Here is an 18047-nt window from a genome sequence, read left to right on the forward strand (position 1 = left end):
GGCTGAGGCCCTCAACATCCCCTCAATCCTGGTATGGGAACCCGGGGTGCTTCTGGTGCCACCCTGGATGTCATTGCTGGGTTTTATATGGACATTGGGGGGGGGCTGAGACCCTCAGCTCTCCCCTAGCTCATGTTTTGGAGCCTGGAGGCCTTCTGGTCCTTCTAGGTTTTATACGTGTTCTTTAGTGGTCTTAGCCCTTTAATGGATGATATCAGAACTTTGCCTCTGATCTGTGGGGTTTTTTGTTTTTTCTTTCAGTTCTGTGTTGGATTATTTGCTATTCCCACCACTTAAACTCTGCACTGGAACTCATTTGTTGCCTTTTGGTTACTTCTAAACTATAGGACCTTCCTGTGGGGACCAACACTTGAGCCCTGTGGTTGAGTTAAATTGCTGCTTTATTTCTGATTCTCTGAGGAAGGCTTTTTGTGCAGCTCAGGTTTTACTTGTTGACTTTGTATGTACTTCTGGGCCTTGTGAGATCTGGTACACCTGGGTTGTGTGGAAACTGATGTGGGCCTGAGACTGTTCAGGAAACTGCATCTCCTGCAATTCTATATTTCTGACCAGTCTGCATTGAATGGTCCCATGCTGATTGGAGGGCAGATCAGCTGTCTGTGCTGTGCTCCAATGTTCCCCCAATGGACCCATCACCCCACCCCCCACACTCTAAACACTTTCCATGGGATGGGCCATGCACTGATCCCTTGCAATGACTCACTGGCTTCAGGGTGGTCCCTTTTTTCAGTTTTCTGTGGCCCCTCCCTCCTATGTGGATCCACGGGAACCCTGTTAGTGGTAGTGCTGGCCTGAGGGCCACCAAGGCCATCTTCTCCCCTGCAGCCTCCAAGCAACTTCATATGAAGGGTGCAGTAGTGGCTTTTGGCAACTCTTGCTCTGTGTGCTCACCAGGGCTGGCTTGAAGTGGCTGGGGCTCAAAACGGTTTGATCAATCCTTTCTTTCTCTCATTGTGGCTTCTCTTACTTTCATGAACTGCATAGATCTCCTCCTCTTCCCCTGAGCTCTAGCAGCTCCAGCATGTCAGCTGTTGCTTTTTAACAGTTGTAAATTGGCTGATTGTTGGAGAGGATGATGCTGGATACCATCCATTCCTCCATCTTGACCAGAAGTCAATTTGTATCACATTTATTGACTTGTGTATTTTGAACCATCCATGCATCCCTTGGATGAATCCCGCTAGATTATGGTGTATAATTTTTCTGATGTGTTGTTGTATCGTGATTGCTATTATTTTGTTGAGGACTTTTGCATATATATTTATCAAGGATATTGGCCTATAATTTTCTTTTTCATTGTATTTTTGTCTTGTTTTGATATCAGGCCTCAAAGAAAGAGTTTGAGAGAATGGCTTCTGTTTCAATTTTTCGGAATAGTTTGAAGAGTATTGGTATTAATTCCTTTTTATAGGTTTAATAGAATTCAGTAGTAAAGCCACCCAGTCCTGGGATTTTCTTTATTAGAAGATTGCTGATTACTGCTTCAATCTCATTGCTTGTTATTGGTCTGTTCAGGTTTTCTACTTCTTATTGGTTCAGTCCTGGTAGTTTGCATGTGTCCAGAAATTTATCCGTTTCCTCAAGGTTTTTATATTTGTTGGTGTATAGTTGTTTATAGTAGTCTCTAATGATTCTTCATATTTCTGTTGTATCAGTTGTAATATCTCCATTTTCACTTCTGATTTTTGTTATTTGTGGCTTCTCTATCTTTTTTTGTTAGTCTAGCTAATGGTTTGTCTATTTTATTTATCTTCTTGAAAAACCAGCTTTTTGTTTTGCTGATCTTTTCTAATGTTTTTTTGTCTCTCATTTAGTTTGGCTCTGATCTTAATTATATCTTTCCAACTACTTCTTTTAGAATTGGATTGCTCTTGTTTTTCTAGTTATTTGAGTTGTGGCATTAGGTCATTTATATAAAGTCTGCCTAGTCTTTTCATGTAAGCATGTATTGCAATAAACTTCCCTCTTAGTACTGGCAGTATCCTGCAGGTTTTGGTATGATGTGTCTTTGTTATTGTTAGTTTCAAGAAATATTTTGATTTCCTGTTTAATTTCTTCTTGGACCTATAGGTCACTCAGGAGGCTTTTTTTAGTTTCCATGTATTTGTATGGTTTCCAGAGTTTTACTTGCTATTGATTTCTAGTTTTAATCCATTGTCATCTGAAAAGATACTTGAAATAATGATTTTTTTAAAAAATTGCTGTGTCTTGATTTGTAACCTAACAACCCAAAGAGATAAGAGAAGACTCAATTAGAGAACACAATGAAATGAGAAAATAATATCCAAGATATGAAAGAGGAAATTTACAAAAAGATTGATACTTTAAGAAAGAATGTAGCAGAATTCCTGGAACTTGAAGGACTCACTCAAGGAAATAAAAACATAACGGAGAGGTCGAGCAGCAAGTTAGAGCAAGCAGAAAGAAGAATTTCAAATCTCAAAGATGGCCTTTTTCAAATGATTAATGTGCAGAAAAAAAGAAAAAAGGAAAAGAGAAATTTTTAAAATAATGAAAATCTAAGAGACCTAGCAGACAACCTTAAGTGTTCAAACATCTAAGTCATGGGTATTCCAGAAGGGGAGGAGAAAGGAAAAGGCATTGAAAACATATTCAAAGAAATTATAACAAAAAACTTCCCAGGTATCAGGAGACACACAGACCTTCAGATATAGGAAGCCCAAAGATCCTCAAACAGATTCAATCCAAAAAGATCCTCTCTAAGACATTGCAGTCAAATTGGCAAAACTCAAAGACGAAGGGAATTCTAAAAGCAGCAAGAGAACAGCATCAAATCACCTGTAAGGGAGCCCCCACCAGACTAATATCAGACTTCTGAACTGAAACCCTACATGCCAGAAGAGAATGGAATTAAATATTCAAAATACTAAAAGAAAAAATTTGCCAGCCAAGATTTCTATATCCAGCAAGGCTATCATTCAGAAATGAGAGAGAAATAGTGTATTTCCAAGACTAACAAAAATTGTGGGAATTCACCACCACACAACTAGCTCTGCTAGAAATTCTTAAGGGAGTCCTGCATCCTGAATCTGAAAAATGATAATCACTATCACGAATACAGAAGAAAGAGCCAAACCCACCATTAAAACAAAAGCATGAATGAGATAGCAACTAAATCATGCCACCTCAAAAATCCAGCTAACATTGAAGACAAATAATAAAAGGGTAAGGAAAGAACAAAAGATTTTTTAAAACATCTAAATAAAAAATAATAAAATGACAGGAGTAAAACAATACCTTTCAATAATAATAAAAAATTACATTTATTCACAATAAATATAAATCAATTAAACTCCCCATTCAAAGGACACAGACTGACTGGATTAAAAAGCTAGACCCAATTATATGCCATCTTTAAGAGACTCACCTTAGGACTGTAAATTAGTACAACCACTTTGGAAAACAATTTGGAGGTTTCTCAACCAACTACAGATAGATCTTCCATATGATCCAGTAATCCCACTTCTGGGCATATATCCAGGGGAATGGAAATCATCATGTCAAAGAGATACCTGCATTCCCATGTTCATCGTAGCTCTTTTTACAATAGCTAAGATACGGAACCAACCTTAATGTCCATTGATAGACAATTGCATAAGGAAACTGTGGTATATATACACTATGGAATACTACTCTGCCATAAAAAGAATGAAATACTCCCATTTGCAATGACATGGATGAATCTGGATAAACTTGTGTTAAGTGAAACAAGCAAAACACAGAGGGATAAATAACGCATGTGCTCACTCATATGTGTGAGCTAAGAGGGAATGGAAGGCAGGAAAGAAAGACCACAGTCGTGCCATGAACCAACAGGGGGAGGGAGCATTGCTAGGGATACAAATTGGAGTGGAGGGGAGAGTGGAAAGGGGAGGGAGGTTGAGGGATAATTGGGAGGGGACAAAGGGTACAAAAGTAATTTCTGGTAATGGGTATGCCCCCAGTATGAATCTGGTCCCTACATCATGGGCAGGAGGGGGGACAATCAGCTTTGTATCTCATGAATATTCATAATAAATGAATAAGTGACTAAATGAATAAATAAATAAATAAATAATTTTTCAAGAAGAGACTCACCTCACCTGTAATGACACACATAGACTGAAAGTGAAAGAATGGAAAAAGATATACCATGCAAATGGAAGACAAAAATGAGCAGGAATAGCTATTCTTACATCATATAAAATAGACTTTAAACCATAAAAATAGATAAGGAAGGTCACTATATAATGATAAAGGGATCTATACAGCAAGAAGACATAGCAATCATAAATATGCACTCACCCAACACTGGGATACCAAGATGTATAAAGCAAACACTGTTAGACCTAAAGAAAGAGATAGACCCCAATAAGATAACAGTGGGTGACCTGAACAACCTTTCTAAGAATTGGACAGATCTTGCAGGCAACAAATCATCAGAGAAACATAATATCTAAGCTACACTTTAAACCAACTGGACTTGGAAGGTATCTGCAGAACATTTCATCCAACATCTACAGAATATACCTTCTTCTCATCAGCCCATGGAACATTCTCCAGGATAGGCCACATGCAATGCACTCTTAATCCTAAAAAACAAAGCAGGGAAAAGACCAGCCAAGGCATATTTGTATCCAAACATTAGCCCCTTATGTGGGAATTCCTCACAGATAATCCTTGAATCATGACTGATTTTAAATCCTCCCTCACTAGTTCTTTTTTTCTGCCCCTTTTAACATCTCTCTTTGCCACAGTTTATGTTTTAATGACCAAGTCTTAATCTGCCTTTGTGTAGAGTGGTCCTATCCATTTTGGATAATTTTTTCTTCTCCAAGCCTGATCAAGTTTTCTCATACCCTGGCCCATCCTATAATGTCAAGATCCTTACCCTATTTCTGTGCAAATATTATTTCCAAAGCCAAGACACAACAGGTGTATATGGTTAAAAATAATTCTTTGGCCACTGTGTTTATGATGAGTTTAATTTCCACTCCACTTGAACCCATGGAGATGACTCATTTCCTATAGAGCTCAGGCCCTGCTCCATTATTGTGATGTGTTTGTGTGTGTGTGTGTATGTTGACCATAAGAGAACCCCACCCATCCCTCCAAAGCTCCTAGCATCTATGATTAAGGTCGAGCATCTTCTCTGTCCTCTAGAGAGTCAGGACAAAGAGACAGAGAATTTGAAGCAGTGGTCATGGGGTCACAGATCTTTTAGAATTCCACACAGAGGAATGAGGCCAAACGTAATGTGAGCCAGCTCTTTTCTAAGAAATAATCACTGGACCTGCCAGGAGCTGATTCCTGCCTGCTCCTGGAATATCTGAAGACTCAATTTTGTCTTTGCTCAGGTATGACTTTATTTTTCTCGTGTGGTACTTTGATAAGCAAAGTCCTAAGCCCCTCTCTTTCAGGGTGTAGTAATAATACTGACAATAACATTAATGATGACTAGTTTACAGTTTGACTCAAATGCTATTTCCTCCAGGAAGCAATCTATGATCTCTCAACTGGAAGTGAGCCTGGCTTGCTTTTTCTCCCACAGCATGAATACTTGCCTTATTACACGTTACAACTCCTCTGAGTTAAAGTAATTCATGTAACTGTTAACTTTCACTTGATCTATGCCCTTTCGTCATGCCTTTTTCATACTTTTACTCTTCACATGTCTAGCACAGTGTTTTACACGTGGCTGACATTTAAATACTTTGCTGTACATATTGTCTACAGGCTGTTTAGCCAACCCCACCAGTGCCCAAGTTGCTCATTAATTTTTTAATGTGGTCAGTCAAGGAGCAGTGCATCTGGAGACTAAATTGTACCATGGATTTTAGCCTGTGGCTCTGCTTCACAAGAAACAGGAATGGGAATGCCCCCCTTTAGAATTCAAAGACTTTTTCAGTCCATGTGGAAGTACATCAACAAAAGTATACAGTAAACCCTAAAATTCATCTTCTCTAGAACTTTGGTAATATTCACTGAGCGAAAAAAGAAGGAATAAGCTATAACCTTGGTGAGACTATGGTGGGCTGAAGAGCGTAGTGGTTTAGATACCAATATTTGCCTCTATTGTTCTGGTAAGCTCTAAGGGCTCTCTCCTTTGTGTTCCCACCTTGGTCCTGCTGTTCTCTTCCTTCTTTCCCCAACTTGCTTGGTATGTGAGTTCAAACTTCTGAAATCTTAGGCAGCTCCTGGCCTCCCAGGAATTATGCTAAAAAGGGGCACACATTCCAGGTAGCAAGAATTATTGTACTAATGTTCCATCTCACTAAGTATGCTGGGAGCTGTGCTTCTTCAAAAATCCCCTACCTATAATGTATTGTAGTCCAGCATTTTGACCAGAAGAGCATAAGTCTTACCTAGTGACTGCAGCTAGGCCACATACATGGCTGAATCTCCAGGACTGCTGAGTCCTGGTCCCAGAGGGGAACAAGTGCAAAAATTTCTCCTAAACCAAAACCCACCTAAAAATCTTAAAGACCCAAACCCAGTTGAGCATGTTATTCTTATAATGATCATGACATAGGGCAGCACTCTTCAAACTTGCTTTAGTCAAGGGCCGGCCCATGGCTCACTCGGTAGAGTGCGGTGCTGATAACACCAAGGCCACGGGTTCGGATCCTATATAGGGATGGCCGGTTTTCTCACTGGCTGAGCGTGGTGCCGACAAACTTGCTTTAGTCAAGAAAACCCAATATAGTATATAAAACCCAATATAGTATATAAAACTTGTAATGGAGGAGTTGCTCTGGTTGAAGACCAGGTAGGTCCTCTCCCTTTTTGCACCCACAGTGGCTTCTAGTGTACCTTTAATAAATCCAAGTGTAAAGTCCAGACTACAGAAATATGGGGAATTTGGCCCTGAGGGCTCTTGGGTCACAGAGAATTGATCATGGATTTTTCCGTCTCTATCTACACTCACTCCCTAGGTCATGGTTATACACCTATACACTGATGAACCACAGATTTATAAATTGAGCCCAGACCACTTTCTTGACTCTAGAGTCATATGTCCAACTGCCTACTTGATATCTCCACTTGATGAATAAGCTAATTATCCTGATTTGACAATTGCGGGGGCACGCCTGTGGTCGTCCCACAAACCCACAAGGAGAAGGAGCCGACAAGATTACCCCCGGCGCTGGGACCGAGGGATCTCGGGGAAAAGTGAGCCTGCTGCCCACCAACCCAGCCTCATGAAAGAGACACTCAGATGTGTCTGTCAGGGCAGTTCCACTTTATTGCCGTTACACTGCAATTTATATAAGCAAGCAAGTAGGGGCTTTCCATGAACTAACCAATGAATTAAAGGATCATGCGGGCATGCATTTTGTACTAACATGTTGAGCACAGCGATCGCACAGGGTTCATGAGTGCAGAAATACTGGAGGACCAATAAAAACCTTTTGGAGCTATCTTGGGTTACGCCTCCCCTACTTCCCATGGGCACCACCTTCATCCTCCACCCATAGACACCATGTGGCTCACAGATAATGTTTGCTCCTAAAAATGGGCCCAACAGACAATCACATAATGTACAAAACTATTTATAGTCAACTTTGTACCCTACAAATATATATAATCATTTATGCTTCAATAAAAAAGAAAGTAAAAAAAATTTTAAAGGAAAAAGTTTATAAATATCTAATACTTGTTCCAAACTTCACGTTTCCAAAACCAATCTCCTGTTATTTCTCGTAATCCTTGCCTCCTACTCTTTATTTCATTAAATGGAAGATTCATCCTTCCAATTTCTCAGGCTAAATGCCTTGGAGTCATCATTGACTCCTCTCTTTCATATCCTACATCTAATCCATCAAGAAATTTTGTAGGCTCCACATTAAAAATACATCAAGAGATGCAGAAAAAACATATTTCAAAATCAAGCTCCCTCTCATGATAAAAACATTCAACATACCAGGAATAGAAGAGAACTTTCTCTATCTGGCAAAAGACATCTATGATAACCTGATAATCTGTGACAGTTAAAATCATATTTAATGGAGAAAGATTGGATACTTCACCCCCAAGACAAAGAACAAAACAAAATATCTATTTTCTCTACTGCTATTCCACATTGTACTGGAAGTTCTAGCCAGCATAATTGGGCAAGAAAAATTTAATTGTATTTCTCTACATTTGCAATGAACAATCTGAAAATGAAATTAAGAAACAAATCCATTTACAACAGCATCAAAAAGAATAAAATACTTGGAAAATATTTTTTCACTGAATTGATTTATTTTTTAAAAAATTTATTGAAACAAAATTGATTGCTCATATCTGTGGGGTATAGCATTGAACATCAATAACTGTGTGCAGTATGTGATAACTGAGTCAGGATAATTAGTATATTAAACCATTTTTTTGTGGCCCTTTACCCATTTCTCACTAACACTCCCTCTTACTCTCCCTTTCCCACCTCTGTTGGCCTCAGTTCTGTTCTCTCCTTTTGAAAGTTCAATGAATTATTGTGATCATTTTTCTTTCCTTCGTTCCTTCATTCCTTTGTTCGTTCGTTTGTTCCTTCCTTCCTTCCTTCCTTCCTTCCTTCCTTCCTTCCTTCCTTCCTTCCTTCCTTCCTTCCTTCCTTATGTTTGCTTCCACATGATTGAGGACATGCAGTATTTTTTTTTCTGTGTTGGGCTTATTTCACTGAACATAATTTTCTCCAAGCTCATACATGTTGCTCCAAATGGCAGAATTTCATTCTTTTTTATGGCAGAAGAGTATTCCATTGTATATATTTACCACATTTTCCTTATCCAGTCATCTGTTGATGGACATTTAGTTTGGTCCCAATTCTTTACTATCATAAATATCTACATTAAACATACAGGTGTGCAGATATCCCTTCGGCATGAAGATTTCCATTCCTTTGGTTATATACCCAGCAGTGGGATGGCTGGATCATATGGCAGTTCTAACTGTAGTTGTTTGAAGAACCTCTATACTGTTTTCCATAAAAGCTGCATTAATTCAGAGTCCCACCAACAGTGTAGGAGGGTTCCCCTTTTTCCACATCCTCATTAGCATTTGTTATTCTCTGTCTTTTTGAAAATAGCTAGTATAACTGGGATGAGAAGATATCTCAGTGTGGTTTTGATTTACATTTCCCTGAGGCTTAGTGATGTTGAGCATATTTTCATGTGTCTGTTGGCCATTTGTGTATGTTCCTTTGAGAAATGCCTTTGCCCATCTGTTAATTGGATTAGTTGATTTTTTTGTTGTTAAGTGTTTGAGTTCTTTGTAAACTATGGATACTAATCCCTTGTTAGGTGCATACTTTGCAAATATTTTCACCCATTCTGTGAACTGTCTTTTAGCTCTGTTAATTGTTTTTCCTTTCCTTTCCTTTCCTTTTTTCTTTCTTTTTTTTCTGTACAGAAGCTTTTTAGTTTGATATAATCCCATTTGTTTATATTTATATTTTCTTTTGTTGCCTATGCTTTTGGGGTCTTATTCATATAATCTTTGTGCAGTCCTACTTCCTGAAATGTTTCCCCCTATATTTTCTTTTAGGAGTTTTATGGTTTTATGTAACATATGTGAGTCTTTAAATCATTTTAAGTTGATTTTAGTATATGGCCAAGACAGGTATGGGTCTAATTTCATTCTTCTACATATGGATGTTCAGTTATCCCAGAACCAATTATTGAAGAGGCACTTTTCCCCAATGTATGTTCTTGGTGTCTTTGTTAAAGGTAAGTTGGCTGTAAGTATATGAGTTGATTTCTGGGTTCCCTATTCTGTTTCATTGGTCTTAGTGTCTGTTTGCATGCTAGTACCATGCTGTTTTGGTTACTATACCTTTGCAGTATAATTTGAAGTCAGGTAGTATTTATGCCTCTGGCTTTATTTATTTATTTATTTATTTAGCTCAGGATTTCTTTGGCTTATTTGGTCTCTTTTCTTGTTCCATATGAATATTAGGATTGTTTTTTCTATTTCTGTGAAGAATGTCATTGGTATTTTGATGGGGATTGCATTAAATCTGTATATTGCTTTGGATAGTGTGGACATTTTCACAGTGTTAATTCTTTCAGTCCAAGAGGTTGGAATGTCTTTCCAACTTTTTATGTCCTCTTTAATTTCTTTTGGCATTTAGTTGTAATTCTTTTTGTAGAGAACTTTCGCCTCCTTGGTTAAATTGATTCTTAGGTATTTTCTTGTTTCAGTGACTATTGTAAAAGGGCTTGCATTCTTGTTTTCTTTTTCTGTTAGTTCTTTATAGGAGTATAAAAAGGCTACTGAATTTGGTGTTGATTTTTTATCCTGAAACTTTATTGATATTATTTATCAGCTCTGAGAGGATTTTTTTTGGAGAGTCTTTAGGGTTTTCTATGTATTGGATCATGTCATCTGCAAACAGGGGCAGTTTGACTACATCTTCATCTTCATTTTTCCAATATGGATGTCCTTAATTTCTTTCTCTTGCCTGATTGCTCTGGTTAGTACTTGGAATACTATGTTAAATAGGAGTGGCAAGAGTGGACATCCTTGTTTTGTTCCTGCTCTTAAGGGAAAAGCTGTCAACATTTCCTTATTCAGGATGACATCTATAGTGTGTTTGTTATATATGGCTTTTATTGTGTTGAGATATTTTCCTTCTATACCTAATTTGGTGAGTTTCAATCATGAGGTGATGTTGAATTGTATCAAATGTTTTTTCTACATTTATTGAGATACTTATGTGGTTTTTGTGTTTGACTTTGTTGATTTGGTGTTTCATATTTATTCACTTGTGTATGTTGAGCCATCCTTGCAACCCTCCAATGAATCCCACCAGACAATATTTTGATGTGTTGTATTCTGTTTGCTAATATTTTGTTTAGTATTTTTATTTTATGCTCATCAGAGATATTGGCCTGTAGTTTTCTCTTTTTGTTGTGTCTTTTTCTGACTTTGGTATCAGAGTGATACTTGCCTCATAGTGTGAGTTTGGGAGACTGGCCTCTGTTTAAATTTTTTGGAATAGTTTGAAGAGAATTGGTATTAATTTCTCCTTAAATACTTGATAGAATTCAGCAGTAAATCAATTTAGTGCAGGGCTTTTCTTCATTGGAAGACTGCTGATTACTGCCTCAAACTCGCTACTTGTTATTGGTCTGTTCAGATCTTTTATATCTTCTTGGTTCAGTCTTGGTAGTTTTTTTGGTCCAAAATTTAACTATTTCCTCCAGGTTTTTTAACTTGTTGGCTTATAGCTGTTTATAATAGTCTCTAATAATTCTTTGTATTTCTGTGGTATCGATTGTAATGTCTCAATTTTTATTTCTTTTTTAAAAATGTTTTTAATTTTTTAATTTTTTAAAAATTTTATTTTGTCGATATACATTGTGGTTGATTATTGTTGCCCCTTACCAAAAATTCCCTCCCTCCTCCCTCTCCTCCCTCCCCCGCAACAATGTCCTTTCTGTTTGCTTGTCGTATCAACCTCAAGTAATTGTAGTTGTTATATCTTCTTAACCCCCCCCAGTTTTCTTTGTGTGTGTGTGTGTGTGTGTGTGTGAATTTATATATTAATTTTTAGCTCCCACCAAAAAGTGAGAACATGTGGTATTTCTCTTTCTGTGCGTGACTCGTTTCACTTAATATAATTCTCTCAAGGTCCATCCATGTTGTTGCAAATGGCAGTATTTCATTCGTTTTTATAGCTGAGTAGTATTCCATTGTGTAGATGTACCACATTTTCCATATCCACTCATCCAATGATGGACATTTGGGCGGGTTCCAACTCTTGGCTATTGTAAAGAGTGCTGCGATGAACATTGGGGAACAGTAATACCTTCGACTTGATGATTTCCATTCCTCCGGGTACATTCCCAGCAGTGGGATAGCTCGGTCATATGGTAGATCTACCTGCAATTGCTTGAGGAACTTCCATACCATTTTCGATAGCGGCTGCACCATTTTGCAGTCCCACCAACAATGTATGAGAGTTCCTTTTTCTCCGCAACCTCACCAGCATTTATTGTTCAGAGTCTTTTGGATTTTAGCCATCCTAACTGGGGTTAGATGGTATCTCAGTCTGGTTTTGATTTGCATTTCCCGGATGCTGAGTGATGTTGAGCATTTTTTCGTATGTCTGTTGGCCATTTGTATATCTTCTTTAGAGAAATGTCTACTTAGCTCTTTTGCCCATTTTTTAATTGGGTTGCTTGTTTTTTTCTTGTAAAGTTGTTTGAGTTCCTTTTATATTCTGGATATTAATCCTTTGTCCGATGTATATTTTGCAAATATTTTCTCCCACTCTGTTGGTTGTCTTTTAATTCTGTTAATTGATTCTTTTGCTGTGCAGAAGCTTTTTAGTTTGATATAATCCCATTTGTTTATTTTTCCTTTGGTTGCCCATGCTTGTGGGGTCGTATTCATGAAGTCTGTGCCCAGTCCTATTTCCTGAAGTGTTTTTCCTATGTTTTCTTTAAGAAGTTTTATTGTTTCAGGGTGTATATTTAAATCCTTAATCTATTTTGAGTTGATTTTAGTATATGGTGAGAGGTATGGGTCTAGTTTCATTCTCTTGCATATGGATATCCAGTTACCCCAGCACCATTTGTGGAAGAGACATTCCCTTCCCCAGTGAATAGGTTTGGTGCCTTTGTCAAAGATCAGATGGCAGTAAGTGTGTGGGTTGATTTCTGGGTTCTCTATTCTATTCCATTGATCAGTGTGTCTGTTTTTATGCCAGTACCATACTGTTTTGGTTATTATAGCTTTGTAGTATAGCTTAAAGTCAGGTAGTGTTATGCCTCCAACTTTATTTTTTTTGCTCAGCATTGCTTTGGCTATGCGTGGTCTTTTATTATTCCATATAAATGTATGGATAGTTCTTTCCATTTCTGAGAAAAATGTCTTTGGAATTTTGATGGGGATTGCATTGAATTTGTTTATCAATTTGGGTAGTATGGACATTTTCACTATGTTGATTCTTCCAATCCAAGAGCATGGGATATCTTTCCATCTTCTTGTATCCTCTCTAATTTCTCTCAGCAGTGGTTTGTAGTTCTCATTATAGAGATTTTTCACCTCCTTGGTTAACTCAATTCCTAAGTATTTTATTTTTTTGGTGGCTATTGTAAATGGGCAGGCTTTCTTGATTTCTCTTTCTGTATCTTCACTATTGGAGAATAGAAATGCTACTGATTTTGTGTGTGTTGATTTTGTATCCTGCTACTGTCTGAAATCATTTATCACCTCCAAGAGTTCTTTTGTAGAGGCTTTCGGCTGTTCGATACACAGGATCAGGTGATCTGCAAACAGGGACAGTTTGAATTCATCTTTTCCAATCTGGATGCCTTTTACTTCCTTCTCTTCTCTGATTGCTCTGGCTAGTACTTCCAACACTATGTTGAATAGGAGTGGTGAGAGTGGCCATCCTTGTCTAGTTCCTGTTCTTAAGAGAAAACCTTTCAGCTTTTCCCCATTAAGGATGATATTGGCAGTGGGTTTATCATATATGGCTTTGATTATGTTGAGATAATTTCCATCTATACCTAACTTATAGAGGGTCTTTGTCATGAATGAGTGTTGAATTTTATCAAATGATTTTTCAGCATCTATAGAGAAGATCATATGGTCCTCGTGTTTGATTTTACTAATATGGTGTATCAAATTTATTGATTTGCGTATGTTGAACCAACCTTGCATCCCTGGGATGAATCCCACTTGATCGTGGTGAATAATTTTACGTGTGTGTTGCTGTATTCTTTTTGCTAGTATTTTAGTGAGGATTTTTGCATCTATATTCATCAAGGATATCGGCCTGTATTTTTCTTTTTTGGTTATATCTTTACTTGCTTTTGGTATCAGGATAATGTTTGCTTCATGGAATGAGTTTGGGAGATATGAGTTGGTTTCAATCTTTTGGAATAGTTTGTAAAGAATCAGTGTCAATTCCTCTTTGAATGTTTGGAAAGGATCCTGTGAATCCATCTGGTCCTGAGCTTTTCTTTGTTGGGAGCCTTCTGATAACAGCTTCAATCTCCTTTATTGTTATTGGTCTGTTCAGATTTTCTACGTCTTCACGGTTCAGGTTTGGGAGCTTGTGTGTGTCCAGAAATTTATCCATTTCCTCCAGATTTTCAAACTTGTTGGCGTATAGTTGTTTATACTAGTCTCAAACGATTCCTTGTATTTCAGATGAATCAGTTGTAATATCACCTATTTCATTTCTAATTTTTGTTATTTGAATCTTCTCTCTTCTTTTATTTGTTAGCCATGCTAATGGTTTGTCAATTTTATTTACTGTTTCAAAAAACCAACTTTTTGATTCATTGATCTTTTGTATTGTTTTTTGGGTTTCAATTTCATTAAGTGCTGCTCTGATCTTAATGATTTCTTTCCATCTGCTAACTTTAGGTTTGGATTGTTCTTGTTTTTCTAGTTCTTTAAGGTGAAGTGTTAGGTTGTTCACTTGCTATCTTTCCATTCTTCTGAGGTGAGCATTTAATGCAATAATTTTCCCCCTTAATACTGCTTTTGCAGTGTCCCACAGGTTTTGGTATGATGTATCATTATTTTCATTAGTTTCAAGAAATTTTTTGATTTCCTGCTTGATTTCTTCTTGGACCCATATGTCATTAAGTACAATGCTGTTTAATTTCCATGTGTTTGTATAGTTTCCAGAATTTCATTTGTTATTGATTTCTAGTTTTAATCCACTATGGTCTGAGGAAATAAATGGGATAATTCCAATTTTTTTGAATTGGTTGAGATTTGATTTGTGACCTAATATGTGATCTATCCTGGAGAATGATCCATGTGCTGATGAGAAGAATGAATATTCTGAGGATGTTGGATGGAATGTTCTGTAGATATCTGCCATGTCCAATTGGTCTAGAGTATTGTTTAGATCTTGTGTTTCTCTGCTGATTCTTTGCCAAGGTGATCTGTCCAATATTGACAGTAGGGTTTTCAGGTCCCCTGCTATTGTGGTATTAGTGTCTATTTCTTTCTTTAGTTCTAATAGAGTTTGTTTTATAATTCTGGCTGCTCCAACATTTGGTGCATACATATTTATGATTGTTTTGTCTTCTTGATGGATCAGTCCTTTTATCACTACGTAGTGTCCCTCATTGTCTCTTTTTACGGTTTTTAGTTTAAAGTCTGCTTTGTCAGATATAAGAAAAGCTACTCCAGCTTGTTTTTCTTTTCTGTTTGCATGGTAAATCTTTTTCCATCCTTTCACTCTTAGTCTATGGGAGTCTTTATGGGTGAGGTGGGTCTCTTGAAGGCAGCATATAGTTGGCTCCTCCTTTTTAATCCAGTCAGCCAGTCTGTGTCTTTTGATTGGGGAATTTAAGCCTTTTACATTAAGAGTTGTTACTGAAAATGTTGATTTATTCCTAGCATTTTATTGATTGTTGTTTGGTTGTCTTAGGTGTCTTTTATTCCTTGCTTTCTGATTTACTGTTTGTTTTCTGTGTTTGTTGGCTCCTTAGGTTGTAGATAGCCTTTTTGTTTGTTTGTTTTCTCTTCATGAATGCCATTTTTATTTTACTAGTGGGTTTAGATTTTTCTTGGGTTTTTATGGCAGTGGTAGTTATTTTTCAGGAACCAAACCCAGTTCTCCCTTGAGAATTTCTTGTAAGGGTGGTCGTGTGGTGGTCAACTCCTGCAGTTTTTGTTTGTCTGAGAAATATACTATTTGCCCTTCAGGTTAGAGTATTCTTGGCTGGCAACCTCTGTCTTTTTGTATTTTGAATATATCATCCCATTCCTTTCTGGCTTTTAGGGTTTGTGATGAAAAGTCTGATGTTAGCCTGATTGGTGCCCCCTTATAGGTGATTTGACGCTTCTCTCTTACAGCTTTTAAGATTCTCTCTTTGTCTCTGAGTTTTGCCAATTTGACTATAACATGTCTTGGAGAAGACCTTTTTGGGTTGAATACGTTTGGAGATTGTTGAGCTTCCTGGATATGAAGATCTGTGATTTTTCCTATACCTTGGAAGTTTTCTGCCACTATTTTGTTGAATATCTTTTCAATGCAATCTCCTTTTTCCTCCCCTTTTGGAATACCCATTACTCGGATATTTGAGCGCTTAAGGTTGTCTGATATCTCTCTCAGATTTTTTTCAATGCCTTTGATTCTTTTTTCTTTCTTTTTTGTCTGCTTGTGTTATTTCAAACAGCCCATCTTCAAGTTCAGAGGTTCTCTCTTGAGCTTCCACAAGCCTGCTGGTTAAACTCTCCCTTGTGTTTTTTATTTCGCTGAATAACTTCTTCAGTTCAGCAAGTTCTGCTACATTTTTTTTCAGAACATTGATTTCCTTGTACATTTCCTCTTTCAGGTCCTGTATAATTTTCCTCATTTCATCATGATGTCTAGCTGAGTTTTCTTGTATCTCATTCAATTTCCTTAGAATTATCACTCGAAATTCCTTGTCAGTCATTTCAAGGGCTTCTTGTTCTATAGGATCTAGAGCTTGAGAGTTATTATCCTTTGGTGGTATACTTTCTTGATTTTTCGTATTTCTGGTATCTTTTCTTTGATGTTTATTCATTGTGGCAGGGGGTTTCACAGTCCACAGGTTTGACACTATTGACTGACTAAGATGTTGCTGTCGTTGCCAATTTGGTATGGCTACCTCAGTGACTACTCAGTTGGCCACTAGTGCCTTGCATGTGTGGTTGCGTTGGGTCTTGGTCCTCTCCGGGGAGTTATCTCTCCAGTTAGCTTCGACTCTGCCAGGCTGCTGGGTGACGGGGCAGTACCGCAGGGTATCGCTCCTGCTGCTGCCACTTCCCTCGCTGTTGCCACTTCTGCCACTCACACCGCCGCTGCTGTCACCACTGCTGCCAGCTCCGCTGCTGCCGGCTCCGCTGCCACCGCTTCCCCCGCTCCTGTCGCTGCTGCCGCTGCTTCTGCTGAGTTTCTGAGGCTGAGAAGTCCAAAGTCCATCTGGTGGTGGCAACAGTGACCCAGGGGTATTTTCAGAGGCCAGAAGTCCAAAGTCCAGGAAACACATCTGGTTATGGCTTTCTTTGGTAGTGACTTCAGTGAAGGCCGGATATCACATTGCAAGGTGGCTGTAGCAGATTGCCTTGATTTCTCTTTCTGCTAATTCATTGTTGGAGGATAAAAACACTACTGACTTTGGGGTATTGATTTTGTATCCAGGAACTTTACTGAAATCATTTATCAACTCTAAAAGATTTTTGGAGAGTCTTTAGCTTTTTCTCTATATAGGATCATGTCATCTGCAAACAGGGACAGTTTGACTTTGTCTTTTTTCTAATTTGGATGCCCTTCATTTCTTTCTCTTGCACGATTGCTCTGGCTAGTACTTCCAATACTACGTTAAATAGGAGTGGTGACATTGGGTATCCTTGTCTTGTTCACATTCTTAAGGGAGAAACTTTCTGCTTTTCCCCATTTAGGATGATATTGGTTGTGGGTGTTTTATATATGGTTTTATTGTGTTGAGATACTTTCCTTCTGTACCTAATTTGCCGAGAGTCTTTGTCATGAAGTGATGTTGCTTTTTCTACTTCTATTGAGGTAATCATGTGGTTGTTATCCTTAAATCTGTTTATGTGGTGTGTCACATTTATTGACTTGCACATGTTGAACCATCCTTACGTCCCTGGGATGAATTCCACTTGATTGTGGTGTATAATTTTTGTCATGTGTTGTATTTTATTTGCTGTTTTATTGGGGATTTTTGCATCTATGCTCATCAAAGTTGTTGTCCTCTAGTTTTCTTTCTTTGTTGTATCTTTGTGTGGTTTTGGTGTCAGGGTGATACTGGCCTCCTTGACTGAGTTTGGGAGAATGGTCTCTGTTTCAACATTTTGGAATAGTTTGAAGAGAATTGGTATTAATTCCTCTTTAAATGTTTGGTAGAATTCAGCAGTAAAGCCATCTGGTCCTGGGATTCTCTTTGTTGGGGGACTGCTGATTACTGCTTCAATGTCATTGCTTGATATTGGTCTGTTCAGGTTTTCTATGCTTTATTGGTTCAGTCTTGGTAGTTTGTATGTGTCCAGAAATTTATACATTTCCTCCAGGATTTCAA

Source organism: Cynocephalus volans, chromosome X, assembly GCF_027409185.1.
Source record: "Cynocephalus volans isolate mCynVol1 chromosome X, mCynVol1.pri, whole genome shotgun sequence".
NCBI classification, from domain to species: Eukaryota; Metazoa; Chordata; class Mammalia; order Dermoptera; family Cynocephalidae; genus Cynocephalus; species Cynocephalus volans.